General features: G+C 38.5%; 1 protein-coding gene across 2 annotated transcripts in view; it reads left to right on the plus strand.

Annotated features, from left to right (window-relative positions):
• Positions 1-9,950: 9,950 nt before the first annotated feature.
• The window catches only part of TRIQK (triple QxxK/R motif containing), a 58,830-nt gene continuing 48,706 nt past the window's right edge, over positions 9,951-20,074 (plus strand). The window contains exon 1 of one of the 2 annotated variants that reach the window (XM_014254680.2): positions 9,951-10,041. The gene's annotated coding sequence lies outside the window, so the exon portion shown is untranslated. Of the gene's footprint in view, positions 10,042-10,362; positions 10,469-20,074 lie in introns of those variants that run through there. The other variant, XM_088066464.1, reaches the window with a different exon arrangement.

Here is a 20,074-nt window from a genome sequence, read left to right on the forward strand (position 1 = left end):
CACTTGGATGCTTTTGAAGGCAAAAAAATCCTTAAGGCTCTGTGCCTTACATGAAGATCCTGGGGGGCAGGCTGATAATGCACCACAGCATGCAAATTAGCATTAGATGCCTAAGCTCAAGCATCTTAATGCCATCTTTAAAACATTTGATGCTTCCAGAATACATCCAGGGACATTTTGCTTGAGACTACATACCCTCAATGTCCTTTGGCTACAGAGTAGCATGAGACATTCATAGAACAATGCCCACAGCTACTTAAAAATACTCCAGGTTGCACATACACTGGTACCAAAATAGATACATATAATTCGGAGGAGAGCAAGAAAAGCAAGCTCTGCTCCATAAAAACCTTCCTCTGTCTCAATCTAGTCACCCTCTTGCAGCATTCCAAGTCAAACTCATGAGTACCTTTTGTTGATGAAATTTACTTATCATAGGTTATTTTTAACTCATGTGTTTTCATTTTAGAATTTGAGGATAAAATGTGTTCAAGCTCCTGTGAAGCTGGGTTAGTACAGGTGTGTGATCCCAGTGTTTTATATACCTTCTAATGGTTGCTGACATTGCAACCATTGTGAAAATAAAAGTAGTACACATTTAAAGCTCACATATCATGAGTAAAATCTGCAACACTTCTTGAGGAAATGTTAAAATGTTTAACATCCATGTTCTCAACAAGTAAATAACACATTATAGGGCCACATTATGACCAGATTATATCTATTAGTTACTGCTGTGCACCATGTAAATCTCCAGATTCCCCTGGGAAATGAGAAAAATCATTTCAGACTTCAATAACTAACAATCAGTTATTGCTCTGGGCAATAATAAAGCTGAATGCAATTACCTAAAGTGAAGTTAGCAGTGTAACAAATGAAATACAGATTTCTTTCTCTCCTAAAATAAATGTAGCATCTCCTCATCACACACTACTGCATGGTATAATAGGGTCTTCTAAACAGTGTTTTGTCTGAACAGCCTACTTGAGATTTGAAATATATGTGATTAAAACTTATATAAAAAGTTACTTTTTATGACATCACTTGCATGATTAGTGCTAGAAAAAGACTACCGGCTATGAATCTGAAAAAGTATATCAGTCATTCTAGAAAAACAGATTTCAAAAAAAGATTATCTGCTCCCAGTAGTACTCCTCTTTCCATAGTAAAGACAATTTACCCCAAAAGGGAAATAGAAATTTTCTGTTCATAAAATGCCTTTGATCTGATTTTTCTCAAAACACATTAGAGCTGTAAATGCAGCATTTCAGTCTTCATACTTATCCTACCTCCTGTCACATTAATTTATTATTTATTCTGTTAACATGAAAATGTTCAGTCTGTTAAGAAGGAAAAACTGGTTTTATTTTAATCTGATTTTTAAAGGAAGTGTTTGAGAACTTAAGTCCCTAGAAGCTAGAACTCTTCTTAACTTATCTCTTGATTGTATAATACAAAGCATATACATAAATGTTTCCAGGATGAAAATTTTTTGCATATAACTCAGGAATTAATAAAATTTCAATAAGAATGAAGATACTAGATACTAGATGAAAGAATAATATGCACAAAAATATTCATAACTAAGAATAGTGTTTCCATCTATACTACCTTTCACCTTATTATGTAGAGCAAGTATTAATTCTCCATGCTGAATTATTGCTAATTATTTGCATGTACTTTGTCACTATAGAATTCAATTATCCTGGAAAAGATTTCTCAGTCAAAAGTTAATCCAAATTCCTGATCTTTTGAGAAACCAGTTTTTTATTTATAAATACAGATTGGGCTTGAACCATGAATTTTCCAGTTATTTTGAGCTACTCGAGACTTTTTTTAAACCTGATCTTTAAGAAATAGCTTCTTATTATGTAATGGGGTGTTTTTTCATATTTCATCCTACACTGGTGTTGACATCTTTTAACAGCTCCTTGGAAGCTAATGACCCTCTTTGAAACCATGTCCACTTTTTAGTTGTTGGACACTAGGTCATAATATTACACGAAGCTCATTTTCAGTTGTTTTCAGGCAAAGAATACCTTTCTTGTTGTATATTTATATAATGCCTAGTTCAATGTCATCACTGTTGGACACGAAATAAGTCACACAGACACAGGTCAAGGTGTGGTGAAAGGAAAGAGAAACGTTATTTCTTCTTTCAGAATTTATAGGTTTCTGACCACAGCCAGGGATTGGATGATCAGGAAAACACTTTCCCAACTGCACTGGCAGTGAGAGATGTCCATCAAAAGATGTGTACCAGAAAGAATGTACACATCTCTATGTTTACAGTTACTGTCCTGGGAAAGTCTTTAGAAACTATTTCAACAAGCTCAAAAAGCTGAGTTTTCAGGGTGACACAACGTAACATTAGTACTATCAGTAATGATATATTTACAAATTGTGTTGAAGTAATTCCAGTCAGATCTGGTTGCCCTTCATTTCGGTATGTTTTATTTGAATAGAGATATTGAAAAGATGGCTCACTTTGGCTGTACTAACGTTGAATATCCTTTTGATGTAATTTTAGCTTATGTTTAGATCATTATGATGCAAATCTCATTTAAAAAAAAAAAATTAAATCCATGCAGCTATTAAAGCAAGGCAGCATCAAGAAGAACCTCAATATACAGCAGAGAGGATAAAACATTAGAGTGCAAAACTGCATCACTATGGTTCAGTATTGTCTCAGTTAACTGGAACAGTGCTTGGCAATTACTTGTAAAGTTTGTGAAGTTCCAGCTTCTTACTGCCCTAATATTCTACCATTGCAAAACAAGGAGGAGAACAGGGATGCTCCCTGTGAATGCTGTCTACCATTATGCTGTTAAGATTCAGTGTCCAAACTCTAGGTTTGATAATGTTTAGACACAGGGGAGAATGAAACCCACAGAGCCACATCTCAGTAAAGGGGAATTCAGGACCTGATTACCTTATGTCTTTGGACCCGTGGCCAGCCAGGAAACATGGGCTATGTCTGTACTTATTTTAGTGGTTTGAAGTGCTGACAGAAAAAGCATCCACATTATTCTTGAATTCAGGCTGTGTAAAAATCCCATCTGTTTTCCCTCACAGGTGATGCCAGGATCTTTCTAAGAAGGATCCTTCTGTCTTGTGTCAATCATTACCAAAGGGAAAAGGTGTTGGGATGGGCAGCCTTGCCAGGAACAGCATGCCAGACAAACAGCGAGTTGGTGCCTGCATGGCTGCAGAGCACTTGCCACCACTTCTGCTGTCATCTCTCCCAACAGCGGAAAGGGACCAGCAGCAAACACGGTCAAGGGGATGGTCCTGAAGCTGCTCTCACACTTCAGTGGCCTGTAGTAACAGCACATGCCGTAAGTAGGCAGAGGTTGTCAAGCTAAAAGACCTGCTTTCTAATTGTGAATTTGTTAAAACTTATTACAGAATTTTGTCAGTCCACTTGTGTTTGTGGGAAGAAATGGTGAAGGGTGACTTCCCTAGTAACAAATCAATAGAGAACACATTAAAGATATTAAGAAATAGACAGTGAACCCAAAATATAGCTATGAATGATGATACACTTCTAATAAGGTTTTTCCTGGAATGACAGTGAGCCACAGATGCTTTAAGGTTTTTGCCAAAGCTCCAGTGAGGAATATTAACTCATTTTTTTCATAAAAAAATGAGAACAGAAAGGTTGTTTAAAAGGCCAATGGCAAATAACATTCAGGATGGAACTAAGAGTGATAAGAATCCTCTGTTGGTCTGGAACCATTAAGCCATTTTTGGTTTAATGAAGCCAAACAAAGAATTACAAGTCATACATAGGTGAAAAGCTTCATTCCGAAAACCAATGTTTTGAAAACATGGCCACTGCCTCCAAATGATTCAATGTGGTTTGCCAAAGTAAAGCTTTGACAAAGTACATGCTTAATTGTTGGATATAAATTCATGTAATAAAGTAACTTCCAGGGTTAATGACATGCTTTAATTCTGACTTTGTCACTGATGGGACCATTTTTGGAATAAATCATGCACTTCTGTAATCTGTATTTTGGAAAGCATTTTGATAAATTAGGCAGACCGCAGCAGACAGCTGTAAAAATTATGTGAGAGCTGAAGGAAATGCCTAGTGGTAAGAAATCTTAGCAAAACTTCCCAAATCTCAGTTTATTAAAAGTACGCTTAGTCCGTGGTCTGATGACAGTATATAAGCATCTTCTCAGTGAAAAGATGCTGAAAACTTCTCTGATAGATAAAGACAGAAGAAGAGCCAATAGCTGAAAGAGGGAATCAACAAATTCAGATGAGATATCAGAAACAGCTTGCTTTTTTTTTTTTTTGCTATTATTTATTGTTTTTTGGATCTTAATTAAAAATTAGATTAACTATAGGAACAAACCACAGCAGAAAAAAGTCTAATTATCCATCTCTGCATTTCCACAGCTCCTTCGGAGAGCGTACAACACATTTTGCTCAAACTTGTGTCCCCGTGCTCAGCAAAACTCAGCACAACAGTGAATTGACAAGTTTTCATAGCACAGCATATACAAATGATCAAATTATTTAACATTCACTTCTGACTGTAAATTATGAATCTGGGCAATATAGACAGCATGATACTGCTGTCTGTGACAAACTAAATCTTCTCTGAAACACGTGTCATGAGGAGTGAGACAAACATTTGTAGGAGCCATACTTACTTTGGTCTGTATCATGTAATCATTTAATTAATTTTGTTAACTGTCCAGGACATGTATTAATTATATAAAATGAGTTATCAGGTCCCACCCTTGCCAGGAGAGGGTCCTAAGGATTCTGCTGTTGCATAACTGGGTGTAGGACAAAAAGATCTCTGTTTATCCTACTGATGTGTTCAACTCCCTATTAGTTACTGGGACAGTGATGTAGAAAGGGTGATGGTGCATACCCAAGGCACACATCTGGGATGGGAGAAAATCAAGCTCAGACTTAATAGAATATTTTATTACTCATACAAATTGGAGGAGATTTCTCTGATAAACTGACAAGAACTGTATCAGCCTAGTAATTTGGGACACTATAATGCAATTTGGAGAGTATGGATCCCAAATTATATTACAAATAATTTATAGAATTGTAAATAGGTTTTTGTTTCCTAGATGACCACATTAGTATTTGGAGGAAGAGCATTTCTTAGGTTAATTTTGTCATTGCAAAACCCACATTCATTCCTGGAAGCTGAGCTTTTTTTTTGATATAATAGATAATAGATAGAAATGTAATAGATAACTATTATGCTGATACTTAGCAGGTAAGCTTTTTTAAATAAAATGAACCAAACTAGTGTTACAGTAATTTTCAAAATATCCTATTTCCCCCAATATGAAATACATGATTGTAATTATCTAATTAGATCAGTAAATAAGAAAAGCTTCTTCCGCAACAGAGATGACAGTTGTTCAGGTATAACAACTATATGTGTTAAATAGAATAATATTTGCAAGCAGAAACCTGTAGCAGGAAAAGATTTTATTATAATGCTTTATAATTATAATTATTTGAAATGCATTATAATTTAAATATGTATATAAATATCTTTGAGGTAAGTGGGGATCTCTACATGTCCAGATTTGCTTCATAAGAATGGGAAATCTCTGTCAAGTAGGAAATCTGTTAATGTAGAATATAAAGGAGTGTTTTCCTTTTTTGTTCTTCAAGGTTCCCAAAAAAATCACAGCTAACTTCTGTGTTTTAATAGGGCCTGTTCCGAAGACCTTTGATGATTCCTATTGACTCAGCAGGCTTTGGATCTGGTCCTAAAGTAGTAAAACCTTTGTGGAATGTTTATAGATAACCACTTAGTCCGTGGCAGTTTAAAGAAAGCAAAAGGAAATAAATTAAATGCATCTTCCAATGACATAAGTCTCATGAAGAATTAACTAGGATAAGCACTTACTCTAGTTGGTGCACCGTCGATCTGAACAATGCAGACAAAAATAATAATTAAAACATAGCTTCATGCTGAGATGAAACTTTCAAGAGTGTCTAGTGTGTTAAGCTTATGATTTTTTCTAGTTTTGTATTTGCAAGCATAATTACATCCCAGAGGCAACAGGGGCTATAGCTTGTCAGTCTCCATTTCCTGCTCTGATAGGAAATTAATTTCTTTACACAGAAATCCAAAAGTTGATGCCAGAGCAATAATAATAATGTAAACAAGTATTTTATTCTTTTAATCTGGAAAGCATAATTTAATGGCATAGTTGTATAAATAATGAAAATATCACATCTACTTTAGACAATTAAGGGTAAACTGAAGGTAACATTTAACGCAGTATTGATTGACCGCATCAACAAAACAACGGCAGACATCTGTATGGATGATGGCAGCTAGGAAAATGCTACCAAGTCTATCAATACAGATTAAGTAGGGGTGGGATGGGGCAGACTTGATGGCTCAGAGTCCTGGTAATGGAATACGAAGCCTTTCACCTCCAGCACACTGACTTGAGCCAGCCTAGGTCAGTGTCAGTGAAAGTCATTACCATCATATGGTTCAGTGAAATGGGTTTGTCCTAATGGCAGGCTGTCTGTGTCACAAAATGCACCATCTATCATGACTGACGTCATGTTGAGATTTTCAGCTGGAAGCCTGGAAGGAGAGAGGATGGGCTCCACGACCCTCCTATCCCTGAAGGAAGCATGGGTAAGGACAGCTGTCTAGAGCTATGCTGCAGGGATTTTAGGAATGCCTGATTTTAGGGATAGTGGTGTCAACCACTAACCCAACATACTGTAAGAGGAAGGTATCTGCACTGAAGAAATTAGAACTGAAATGTGAGACGAGACACGAACTAGCAGGAAAAAATTCTAAGTGTAGGAGAAGCAGGATAGGAGTAGGCACAGCACACTAGCAGCATGAAGTTACAGTAGCTCTCTTTTGGGTGGATTTGAGAGAACCAGTGACATGTGGGGAAAGCAAAACAGAGCTTGTAAGAAACAACAAAAAAAAAGCAGTGGAATCAAAATTCTTTATTAGGCAAAGGTGAGAAATGACATATAAAAGCTAAGTGAAAACAAGACAGAATAGGAAGAAAGGATTTGAAAATGAAGGCAAAGTGTGCACAGAGCCAGCATAGGGAGACATTGGAGAGATGCAAAGTGAGGAATTACATGGATAAAGGGATGAGCTAAGGTGATCATTTATTTCAGTAGCAGTTCTGGTTGGATATTAGAAAAGCAATATTGTATCTGTCAAAGTTACCAGAAGTTACATTGTTAGGAAGTGACCGGAGCATGAAGAGAGTTTTAGCTTTGTGGTAGATGGGGAATACTTTTAGAAGATGGGGAGAACTTTTAGAAGTTCTGAAGTCAGGTATTTCCTGAGGGTCATGGAGCCCATCCTCTCTCCTTCCAGGTTTCCAGCTGAAAATCTCAACATGGTGTCAGTCATGATAGATGGTGTATTTTAAACCAGAAAGTTTCAGTGTTGGCCTGAATAGTAGCCCCAGTCAAATAGCTGTTTTATTGGCAGTATTGGCTACACTTCAGGATAAGAAATGGGACAAAACTTCTTCTTGGTGATTGCAAGATTAATAGAATAAAAATAATTAAGAACATTGTTTCACATCTTTGAGTTTAACTTAGTGTTTAGACATACATTAAGAGACATCAGGATAGACAGTAGACAAGTTGTTGCACTTTGGGGAGATAGTTTTCTGTATGTTAATCTAATCTGTGTTGTCAACTTGGAACAAAGATGTTGAGCATCATTTCACAACCTTTTACCTAAACTAACTTTAAAAGCCCAGGAACAGCTTCTTGGAGCTTTGCAAAACATAAATAAAAAAGGAAACCTATTTTCAATGTGCTTAACTACCCTTCTGTTAAAAAAAGTTTCACAAATCATAAACTTAAAAATCATTGCATATGATGAAAACAAAAAGGGACAGATATTTGTCAAATTGTCAGAAGAAGCCAAAGATCTTGTGAAAGAATGAAAACAGGAGGAAAACCAGGAAAAGACAATGAAAACAATGGCTGATAAATTTCCTTTAAAAAATTGTGAGATAAAACTATGTAATTTAAAAAAAAAAATATTTAGGGTTTTACATTAATCTGATCCAGTGATATGACAGCAAATATTGATGGGTGTGGCAAGGTCAACAAGAATCCTTCCCTGATTGACATACATTTCAGTTACAGTCACATAATAGTAATGGTACCTATCTTCTATTACTATCTTTAAAAAACAGATTAAAAATATCCCAGGACACATATACTCCACCCAGTATGCTTCCAATCACACAAAGCACAGCAAGTTTGTCAGTAGCACTTCACTGTCTGAAAGTCAACTGCCCTTCTGACCATTCCATTCTGACCAGTGTGAATCCCTTCTTGCAGAAAAAAAATTACAGTGGGAAACAATTTTCCCATAAAATGAGGATTGAGAATGAAGACATGAAAGAGTGAAACTAAAATGCTGAAAACATCTCAGTGCTTATAGAGCTCTTTTTCATGAAGTCATAATTCCTTATGGCTTCTTTACAGATTGAGGCTGCTGGGCATACTCTGGTTTATTGCTTAGAAGAACAACTAAGTAACAAAATGAATATTGTGATTAGGTCAAATTAGGTGAAACTGAACTAGAACCAGATGCATTTTGCTACTAGGGCTCATGTGGACAAAGTCATCATTAGGAAGGCTCATATGAACAAAGTTCTGTATTATGTGGTTCACATACTACAAAATAATGTAGCCAAGAACACTGATCCTATTATTTCTTAATGGAATATTTTTGCTTGTGATTTGACAGTCAAAAATCACATGTAATGTCTATTTGAATGTGATTGCTGCTTTTTACATAATTACTATATTCAAATATCCATGAGCATAATAATGATTTGAGTTTAAGTGAAACATATTAAAATAATCAAGGAACCAAAATGAAGTATTAAAATACTTTACACATAAATGGTTTCTGCCCTACCATTAGGAGTACAGATGAAATAAAATTGTTGTTGAAAATTCTGAACACAGAAGTTGGAAAAACCAGAGAAGGTGCCAGTGGTGGTTGTACCAACTCCAGTCCCAGAGGGGAACAAGATTTCTTGGGAAGAAAACATAAGTTTGTGTCCAGTGACCTGCCATGTTCAAAGCAGCTAAATACCCTTAGTGTGAAATTTCTTGACCAAAGAAAAGGGTTCAAAAAAGTATAATTTAAAGCATTTATTAAGTCTGCGATGGAAATGACTGGAGAAAACTGTGGTTTGGTATGCATGCCAGACACAGACTATCAACACTTCTGCAGGCTCATTCTCCACTCTGTACACACGCCATCTAGAAAGATGAGAAATTTCAGCTGGGTATGGCTTTCACTTCCAAAGTTGCAGAGGAAAACAAACGCAAATATTTCTTTTTCTGTGTATCTTTCCTTACAGGGGAGCGCTACACTTGGTTATCAAGTGCCATTTTGCAGGAAGCAAGGCTTGCACTTGCAATATTTATCAGTAAACTGTTCTGAGTCACTGGCTTGCTTCTTGCACAGAAGTAACTTCTGTTGCAAAAGGCCAGGCACCATCTCAAGGTAGGCAAAGAATTACCTGTTGGAGTTCGTAATTTTCAACGTGTTTTCATTTTAGGACTTTGAATGCAAGTCCCGACTTGGCTTGTGATAAGTGAAGACGATGGAATTACATAACTTTTACGGACCCTTCCAACCCAAACCACCCTGTGATTCTGCAATGTGAAAGTGGTTAAATTGCTTTTCGCTCTGCAAGTCCGGAGCAACACTTCTGTTGGCAAGAAACCCAGCGGTATAAAAGGGAGCGGAGGATGTGAACGGGGTATGTTGAACCACTCCGTAGTTGAGCATTCAGCCTGCCCCAAAGCATCTTCCCTGAAAACCCTGCAACACACTCAGCACCGCAGACGACCGGGAGCCGCCTCGCCGCCGCATGTGCAGCGGGGATGGGCACAGCGGGCGGGACCGGGAGGCGGGGACGCTCGGGCAGGAGGTGGCGGGAGCCCCGCTAGCACAGGAAGTGGCCACGGCGAGGGAGGAGGGAGAGGCGGAGCTCTGCCGCTCGGCCCGAGGTACCGCGCCGCGTCCCGGGGTGGGCAAGCGGCCGCGGCCGCCGGGCCCTCACGGGCGCTGCGCCGGCCCCGCCGGCCCCGCCCCTCCCGCGCCGCGGGGGCGCCGCCATTGGCCCGCGGGCAGAGAGGGCTCGCGCCGGCGGCGCGCGCGTCCGGCCCGCTGACCGCCGCGGGCCCGCCCTGCCATTGGCCGGCGGGAAGCGCGCGGCCCCGCGATTGGCCGGAGCGCGCTGTCAATCCAGGAAGCTCCGCCCCCGGAGCGCGGGCTGGAGGGGCTGGGGTGGGAGGGGGTCGGCGGTGCTGCCGCCATTTTGGGCGTGGGCGGGAATAGCTGCCCGGCCGCGGTGTCCTGCGGTCGCAGTTGGTGTTCCGTTACACCGTACCGGGACCTCTCGGCTGCCAGGGCTGCTTTTCGGTGCTCGGAGAAGTACGACTCTCAGTAGGCAGCCCTAGGCAGCCAAACTGTAGGGAAACAAACCCCTCACCAAGGTCTCCTCGGTGGGGCCGTGTTCGAGGTCTGGTCCTTGCACGCCAGCGGGGCCGAACTGGCCGAAGCGCGCGGTGCCTCCATGGGAGAATAGCTCACGGTTTTCCTTCGTGAGCACGACTGCTCACATGCTGGCGGCCCGTGCGGTGTGGTTGGGTGTGTGTGCGCGTGGAACTGTTTGGTGGTGAGGTGTTAGGGTGTCTGGAGCTGGACGATCCGTTGCTGTGTGTGTGCTGATCCCCCGCATGCAGCGCTGCTGGATGTGTTCGGCCGGCCGTGGGTGCGCAGTAAATCTGACCCAACCCGGAGCGCTGAGCTGGCTGTGTTTGCCTTACAGGCGTGATGTGTTCCGGGTACATTGAACTTCTTTGTGTTCTCTGCAGAGTGCTCTGGTCATGCCTGTGCTCAGAAAGTCCTGCACAGAAATATTTGAGAATATGTGAGCTGCAAAAACTTCTAAATGTGAACTGTTGGCAGGAGATTCTCTGCCACGCTGTTCATGCGGCTCTCAAGCTGCTCCACCTTCCATCAGCCTACAGTTACAAGGACAGATCATAGTAGTTTTAGAAACAGGACAGATCATAGTAGTTTTAGAAACCTCCTCTGAAAGAGCTGATGGTGTAATTGGGCTGTATATACAGCACACACCTTCACACTCAGTAATTCAATTGCCATAGATTTTGAGTTTGTTCCTGTTGGGGCCCAGGCTCATTCGTAATCAGATTGGAAGGGTACCTGCTATTAAAGATATGTTGAGTTCTAATGCAGCCTTTGCTACTGATACGTAACTTCTATAGGGGAAAACTGCATGAAGTGATGTTTGGGAGAGACACAAATTCTACAAATCCAGGGGAAATGTAACTGTTTCTTAAGTACTGCTGTTTGGCATCCTTGACTGAATCTCGTCACTCTTTGATACAAGGCAGGCTGGGGACAAACCATTGTTCAGAAAATAGCTTGTCTGCTTGCCTAAAGAAAAATTGGGCCAGCTTTTTTGTTGGCATGATTGTCTTTCATCATGCATTAATACAATTTACCCTCTCGGACTTCTTTCTGTTATTGTGGAAGTTGGAAAAATGTAAGTCTACTTCAGATATAATTTATGTATAGTTTTCTAGATAAACCTGGTTGAGCAGGAGTAGATGAGCACAAATAGATGACCTCAAGAGATCCATCAACAATCTTGGGAATTCTGTGAATTTGATTTATGTAGCCAAGAAGAGATTACCACAGTGTTCTACAACTGACTTACTGTGTTTAAAGTAGTATTTTGTATCTGCAAAAACAATATAGAAAATACTTTTTCAATGCAAACGTGGGAACTCTTCAGACATCTAAGTTTTGAAAGATTACTTCAAATCCGATTACTAAAGCAGAGATGCTGGTTAACTGTGCTAGAATTCCTTATGTATTTAGCTTTAAGTCTTACACTGAATTTTGTACAAAGACATATATAAGGCTTTTATAAAGTCATATAAACAGAACTATGCCTTCCATTTTGGATACAGGACACTGAGTTCCAGAGTTTATTTCTGATCGCGTTGAGTGACTAGGACTTTTCCGTACGTCTTTTCTTAAGAATATACTTTAGAGAAAGGTAATATGGTAATATGCAAGGAGATACATACTTTCTTCATAAAATCGTGAGTAAAAGCAGTACCTTCAGTATTGTTTTTTGGTTGGTTGGTTGGTTGTGGTTTTTTTTCTATGAATTTGAACTCTGCAGACTTAAGTTTATATGCACTGAAAGATGCTACACTCACTTTTGCTTGTTCTGGATTTCATAGTTCTTGCTGTTAGACTCTGCAGCTTCTTCAGGTAAGGAAGCCAGTTTGTGTGCCAGTTTGAAAATCTACCTTGCTATTGGTCAGAAATACAGAATGAAATCGAGTCTTGTGAGCTAATACATTAACCTGTGGTACTGCCCAGAGTATCTTTAGGATTTACTTAATTCAAACATTTCAGCCAAATTCCTGCAGCCCAGTCTAAAAGGCATCTGAAGCTCAGTGTACTTTATGGAAGTAGCTCTAGAAAACAACCAGTTTTAGTAAACCCTATGTAGAAAACAAGACAAGTGTTGTTCTCTTTGGATTCTATTTTTGCAGCGCAGTGAATATACTGTCCTTGCATTTTTCTGTGAAATTTGTTTCTCTAGACCATGAATTAGTTTTGGTTAGATAATTTTAAATATCTTTCAAAATTAATTGATACCATCAAGACTAGTTACTGTTAATTGCAGTTAGGATTAGAGTTCATGTGAGATTTTTCTCAAAACTAGGAAGTTGGATTTTTTTCCTTTGGACTATTTCCATATTAATCTAAGTTTTGCATTGAGCAAGGCAAGCTGTAAATTATAGGAGAGGATAGGAGTAGGCTAATGTTACAAAATTGGGTCACCCATTGAAAAACCTAAACTGGTTTAATATTGTGGGGAGCCGAGTCACTCTGTTGTGAAGAAATAATGATTTATGTTTACACATTATGAGATTTGTAAAGAGAGTGGAACATAGATGAGTGTAAGGTGTGGACAAAGAAGCTAGTGGTTTCTATTTGCAGTATGAGTCTTCCCCCAATACTCTGACTCTCATACAATACTACTGTTGTAATGCAGTTACTCCTGGGAAACAGGAGTGTGAAAGTCAATGTTTTCTGACCCAAATTCTGCCTTAAATGTTTCTGCTCTTGTGGATTTTTTCATTTGTTTGCAGGTTTGCTTTACGTAAGGAAAAAATGTGAAGAGATTTACAGAATAAATACTAGCTGATCATTTTTCAAAATAAAAAATGAAGTGGTTTTCAGTGAATGGCTATCCTCATTCCAAGTGAAGTCTGCAATGATTAAATATTAAAATGATCCATGGTTTAAATTAATATTAAAAAAATTCAGGAGATTATTACAAAGATTAACATTTTTAATGTTTTAATAGTTCCGTAGTTTATCAATCACATGCACAGTGAAACTGCTTTTAGTTAACAGTCCTGATGATACATCATTGCAGTATTATGTGCAACATAAACCTCATGGTATGTCTGGTAGAGGAGATGAAGAAACAGTCTATCTTATAGCTGTTTAATAATCAGGTTTGTTCTTGAAGTATTTTTTGGCACACAAAATAAGTGGGTAACAATTTATTTTTTTTCCTTTTGAAAAGAAAACAAGAAGGAAAAATAGTTCCAGAAAAACTGTGGTGTTTGCTGTAGAGAAAGGAGCTGTTGTTTCATGTAATGACAAGCATTGATGGTCACTGTTATGGCTGTGGAAGAATAACGAGTTCTTGCCTGTGTATTTTCAAATAGGACTTGCATTAATGCAGCTTTAATATCACAGAATTATCTGCAACAGCCTATGGTTCCTGATACATTTTTATTCTTTAGAATTATGTTTGAAGGTCATGGGAAAATGTCATGGAATCCCAGGTGCTTTTATATCACTAGCTGTGCACAGATACCCCTTTAATCAGTGAGTTGAGTAAATACTTGAGGCATTCCTGACAGGGACTGCGCTAATTCCTTTGTTTCTCATTTGTTTTGTGTTTTTTTAGCCACAGGGCTAAGAATCAGCATTAGTGATTTTTTGAGTTTGATTCTGCCTTTCTAAGCATACACTGCAGTGATACAGTGGAGCTTTGCACAATACAGTTTATTCTGTTCCGAGATTTTTTGCAGTTTTAAATATAACTCATGCATCATCAAAATATTGTTCATTCATGTGTTGTGATTGTTCTTGTCACCATCCTTCACTCACTATGATTTACAATCAAAAAAGAGGCAGAATTGGGAAGAAAGGCTGACAAATTAGCCAATATAAACCCAGAAGGGCTTGTGAAGAAGAATTGGAGATAGGAAAGGAAGGGTGCAGTAGAAATCCACGGCTAGATGTTGAGCTGGTAAAATGAATAAATAAGGAAAGACTGTTCTGACAGCAGAAACTTATGGTGGAGAAGTCACAGCAGAAAGGACAAGTGTGAGAGAGGGAAAGAGCAAATGCTGGCAGTAAGTTAGTGTTGGGAATGATAGTTGGAAAGTTAAGTCCAGAGGACAAGCTGAAGCACACCATTTTCTACACAAGTTCGTTGTCACTTATTAATGCTGTTATTTCTAGTCTTGGGTGAGACAAATTAAAAGTGGGGTTGCATTGTCTTTAGTTGGTTGCCTCTAGCCAGAAAGCTAAATTAATCCTCACGTATTTCTACTGAAATAAAATAAATAGTGGAATAAAATAATAACCTTTTATTTAATGAACTGTTTTTTATATTGGGGAAACAGATTGGGTTGAAAATGTAGTAGATTTTGAAGTCTTAATTGTTTTCTCACTGGCTGTGCTGTGTGGTGTAAATGAAGAAAAGGTTAAGTTTACCCATGATAATTCCCTCTCACATTTAAATTATCAATCAGCCTTTGTAGCTTTTTGTGCTTTTATCTATTGTGTTTTCATTGTAATCTTTACATATGAAGTTCTCAATTCTACAAACTCTTATGCTGAAATTTATTCACAAATGGCTCTGACAGATGTACTCTGGAAGCCTTAAATGCTGTAGTTTAAGATGGTGCCAGCTGGTTGCTTCTCCCCACCCCTCAGATTGCAGTCTGTGTATAGAGGAGCTGGCAATACATGCACCTCAGTTCACTTCCCTCACCTGAACTCACATTTCTTTTAAGTTGCCATGTGCTGATGTGGAGGCTGGGAGTCAGATCCTGGGTCTTGGGCACAGAATATAACCCCTTTTGTTTTCCTTTCTTACAGCCTCCTTAACTGTGGAAGGAGATTAAGCACCTGGGTCAGCAACATTTTAAAGCCTCTCAGACACCCAGAGCTGCTTGATGAGACTCCTTTGTAGTTTTAAGTTGATCATGTTAAAAGTTCGGTTTTTTTTAAATTACCTGTATTTTCACCCTGCACCAAGTCAGTGTGGAGGACATGTCCAAACTTGGCTTTACTATATCACCATCTCTGCTTAAACTGACTTTTGTCAGTTTTGAAAGCGATCATACCTTAAAGCTTATATTAAAAACCATAGATCTTTCTTTCATGTAATATGTATGCTATAGAAATTGTTTAGTAGGCGGTGTGTTGCTGTCATTTTGTGAGGAGCTGGTTACACTGCCTCCAATTAAGATTGCATCACTTACTTTACTGCTAGACCAGTTTTGTATTATTTCCTCTTGCCAAAAGGAAACTGTTAACCTGAAGCAGTGGATTACTTGTTTTGTTTTTGTGTCTTGGCTGTCAAACTGAAAGCAGAGTCTTTATATAGCTAACATTTATATTTGATTAGGTTCTTGATTTACTGTTTCTCAACTAAAATTAATTTTAAAATTAAAACTGTACAGTAACAATAAAATTGATAAAGAGCTGGTGAGTTGCCAACACTCAGAAGTAATAGCTGGGAGGCCACTGGCAGTGGTTGAGAGCTTGTGGGGACTTCCCCCAGCATTTGCATCAGGTGTAATGTGCTTGTCGTTTTGGTCAGTTATCTGTGTGTAAACTGTAAACATACAAGTAGTAGTGGTAAAGGATGAATAGTTCAGTGATTGCTGGATTGATGAAGAAAGGATAAAGCTTAAAGCATGGCTGAGACCATGGTAACATGAGTATATTAGAATGTAGTTTGTGCGCATATGCAAGGAAGAAGGAATGCTAGATGTGTGTGCAGAATGGAAAACTGTTATCTTGTAATATCTTATGTATATCTTGTAAGCTTGTGGCTGAGCGAAGACTTAGAGGTTTGTGTAGACAAAGGGGATTCAAGTGCAGAGCAGTGTCAAGAAGGGTTGGGCTGCCTAGGAGATGAGAGGTAGAAGCACGATTTGAATAATAAGACCAGTGCTGAAATGTTACATCTAGTTTTACTTCTGTGGAAAACATGTCCTGAAAAATTTGAAAGCATGATGAAGGTCCTGAAAGACACAGACTTAGTTCTGTTAGTAGAATTGCCTTTGAGAGGTGAGTTTGAGATTGGGTTCACACTTGCCGTGGTGTTTCTGACCACACATCTGCCTTACCTCGGCCAACTCTATTAGCTCTCCCTCCCACCTGGTTGCTGCAGAGGCCCTCCTGCATAGGTGCTGCTTAGTGTCCTAGGCAAGGCTATGCTGAATCTGTCTGAATTTGCCATTTCTTCCCTTTGCTGAGGACATGAAAAGCATTGTTTCTGTTTTGTTGTATACATATGCAGCATGGAAAGCTTTCAAGAGCATGTTTTTTCAACAAACTTGAGTATTATTTTAATGGAACTGCTAAGAATTGCAGCAACTAATAGTTTACTAGGTTGGTTTTTTTTTTTTAAATTTTGAGATCATTAAACGGTAAAAGCAAGGATGGATGTTGATTTCCTTGGAATTTTTTGACATGCTATTTAATTTATGAATGAATCTTTCTGTAATTTGGAATGAAAATGTTAATAAAGCGTTTTTTGATTGATGCTTACTCTTTATTCTGAAAGATAGGATAATTTAAAAGCCTGGGCTCTTTTGGTATCTTTTTGTGCATGCAAAGCTAGAGACTAACAGGCTAAACAGGAAGGATATTCTGGAAAAAATATTATAGAGACAAAACCTATTGAAAAAGACTTGAAACTATTCTCATTTTAAGTACACCAGTGGGTTAAATAATACTAATAACTTCTGTTAGAGTAACAGATCATAATAATTTAAAACAAAAGTTCCCAGCACACTTGCTAATATTTTTTATGGCTTCATTAAAATATATCTGAAATAATTTACAGAGCAAAGCTTCTGGGTGAATTCTTCCAGTTCTGCATGGTAGGAGTGCCTGTTTATCTTCATGCATGTTTATATAGACCCGTGGAAATTATGATGTAAATGTGGATGCCGTACTAAAACATAGCCATATATGCAGACTAAGGAATTCAAAGCATTTGTATTCTGTCATTTATTGCACACAAGTAATGTATATTGTATAGGCTTAGTTCAATTCTGTATCCTGACCATAGAAGGACACTATAGAATATGTACTCTACCTTGAAGGGGACCTAGAGGGGGAAGGAATAATGTGTGGAGGCAAAAGCTCATGGTGATGATTGTCTGACCAAACTCTTCTCTTTTCTGCTTTTGAGCCTTCCCATTTATGCATTGTCATTGCTGGAAATAGTGAAGAGCTGGAAGGGTGTTTCCGTTGTACTATACTGTTATTTGTTATTAAAATAAATTTATAGATCAGTGTGGCAACAACTAGGACAGCTGTAAAGCTGAGTGCGTGGGATAAAGTCTGCTAAAAGGTAAAAGAGGAGGAAACTTAGCTTCATTTTCAGAGTTGACCCAGTTCTCCTTAAACTTCTAAACTTAGTTATAGAGCTGTACTGCTGTTGATACGGTAGTGGCCAGACTGGGCAATAGTAGCAGGAAGAGGACAGACCTGCAGTTTCTTGTGATGGTGGTGTGTTCTTAAGAAAACCAATCTGAACTCATTTTACTGTATGCTCTAGAAGGCTTTTTTGTTGTTGTATGTCATCTACAAGGCTAGATTTCAAGCAGTGCAATCACCTTCTCCTAATGAAACTTGATGGCAGAAATATTCTGCTTTGCCTCTAGCCAAGGGAATGTGCAGACCCCTTGTCCTGGTTTGCTACCCCAGGACGCCCCTAGTGTTTAGAGAGATGCACTCAGGAAATATGAGCAAATGGAGTCATCTGCCATTTTATCTCAGGCTAGGTTCTTTAAGAAATGCTTTCAAACTGCTTTTCAGATTATGTCTTTTAGCAGTCTTATAACTATGCTGTTTGTAACTGGTTTGTGGTACAGGAATCTTTCATCAGAGGTATCTTTTAGGCCAGAAAAGGCCAACCTTTAACACATCAGAATCCAGGATCTTAAAAAAAGTGCCATCTCCTAAAGCAGACACACATCAAAATGTGTTCCATTTTGTATTTTACTAGAATTTTTGTGGTAAATAGAATTTTACTCATACTGAATGATTCAAAACAAAAGGATACTTTTGTTTAACATGTCTCAGTGTTATTCTTTCTTTTGGTATTCTTCTGGACAATGAACCCTGAAGCAAAATCTCTTCTTTATGACACACACCTGCATGCTATTCAGGAACGTAGGGAAGAGATGCGGATGCAGTCTCTTCCCACTCTGTTCCCATTAGTGGGAAGAGCCATGAAAAGAGCCCAAACAGGCATTTGCACAAATGGTTTCATCCAAAATCTTCATCTGCTCATAGGATGTTCTGTTTCAACTGATACTTTTTTGTTGGTTGATGATTTTTCATTTTTCTGCCTTTCTTCCCAGCTGCCCTCCACAATTTTTTCTGCCTTAAAATGAGGCAGGGAAACAGTTTACCAGATTTTCTGATGGTTATCAAAGCTTATTTTTTCATTTGGTGCATATAAAGGTTTTAGCCTGATTTTGATCTATTCATTTAATTCAATCTTTGTTCAAGGTTCAGATTGTAGATAGATATTAATGATCTTATACTCCCCTTTTTTCCCAAATACAGCATAAGGCTCCCAAAGAGATGGTATCGTGTAAGCTATTACTTTATTCTTTATCTTAAAAGTCATTGCCTTTAATGGGATCTTTAGGTAGTTTTCAGGAGAGCCAAGTCTTGAGCAATTTAGATAAAATCTGCAGAGAGTGTGCTTGGCCTATTGTTTTGAACTACTTTGTAAACTACTGAGCTGATGTTATTTACGCTATATTAAACTTTTCACCCAGTTATGGCCTCATCCTTCAAAACCAAATAGGACTTGGTTTTGAAAAGGCTGCTGTTAACATCTGTGAGTCTGTGTTTACTAAGCTGACTGTTAAGCTCATTATTAGTGTTGTAGGGCTGAACTTTATATTTTATGTTAACACTAAGTTAGCTACTGGTTATCTACGGGATTTCATCTCAATTTTAAAGAAAGTACAGAAAAAGATATATTGTGTTAAGTCTGATGAAATGCATGCCAGCTTTGTGTTCTGATCTTTATGGGGAAGATCTGCATCTGGATGAAGTCCTGTGTCATGTGTTCTGATAAGACTCTGCTTGATCAGGGATGTTGGAACAGATGACCCACTATGGTCTCGTCCAACCTGACTGATTCTGTGATTACTGTTTTTAATCAGCTGTTGAATAATGAAGGAAAACACATATACAAAACACCCACCAAATTAAATCTCCTTATACTTCATGTTTCTTTTGCCTGGTGACTAGACTAGATGATTTTTTTTAAGCTGAGTTGCTTTCCTGAATGCCTAATACAGCATGTGAAACAAACAAACAAAAAAAGGCATAAAACTGTTTTTCTTCATTCACAGATCAGCCTATTTATTACTTACTGAGCTGCAGTAGCTTTAGAGAAAGGAAAAAAATGTGCATTTGTTCTGAATGCTGGGTGGAGAGATTACCCCTTAAGTCCTTTTGAGCACCAGGTTTAGTAATGGAACTAATAATTCCGTTTTGCTGAAGTGTTACGGTTAGGTTTATGTGGACTGAAGTATTATTTGCTGCTGTCATTTGTAAAGTGCTTTTCAACTTTTGCAAGCTTGCTCAGGGTAAGAAGGGAAGCAATCATTAGGCTATAAATACAGTGACCAGTTT

Source organism: Pseudopodoces humilis, chromosome 1 (assembly GCF_049639895.1).
Source record: "Pseudopodoces humilis isolate 2021_Gansu_Grassland_sample_001 chromosome 1, ASM4963989v1, whole genome shotgun sequence".
Lineage (NCBI taxonomy): Eukaryota > Metazoa > Chordata > Aves > Passeriformes > Paridae > Pseudopodoces > Pseudopodoces humilis.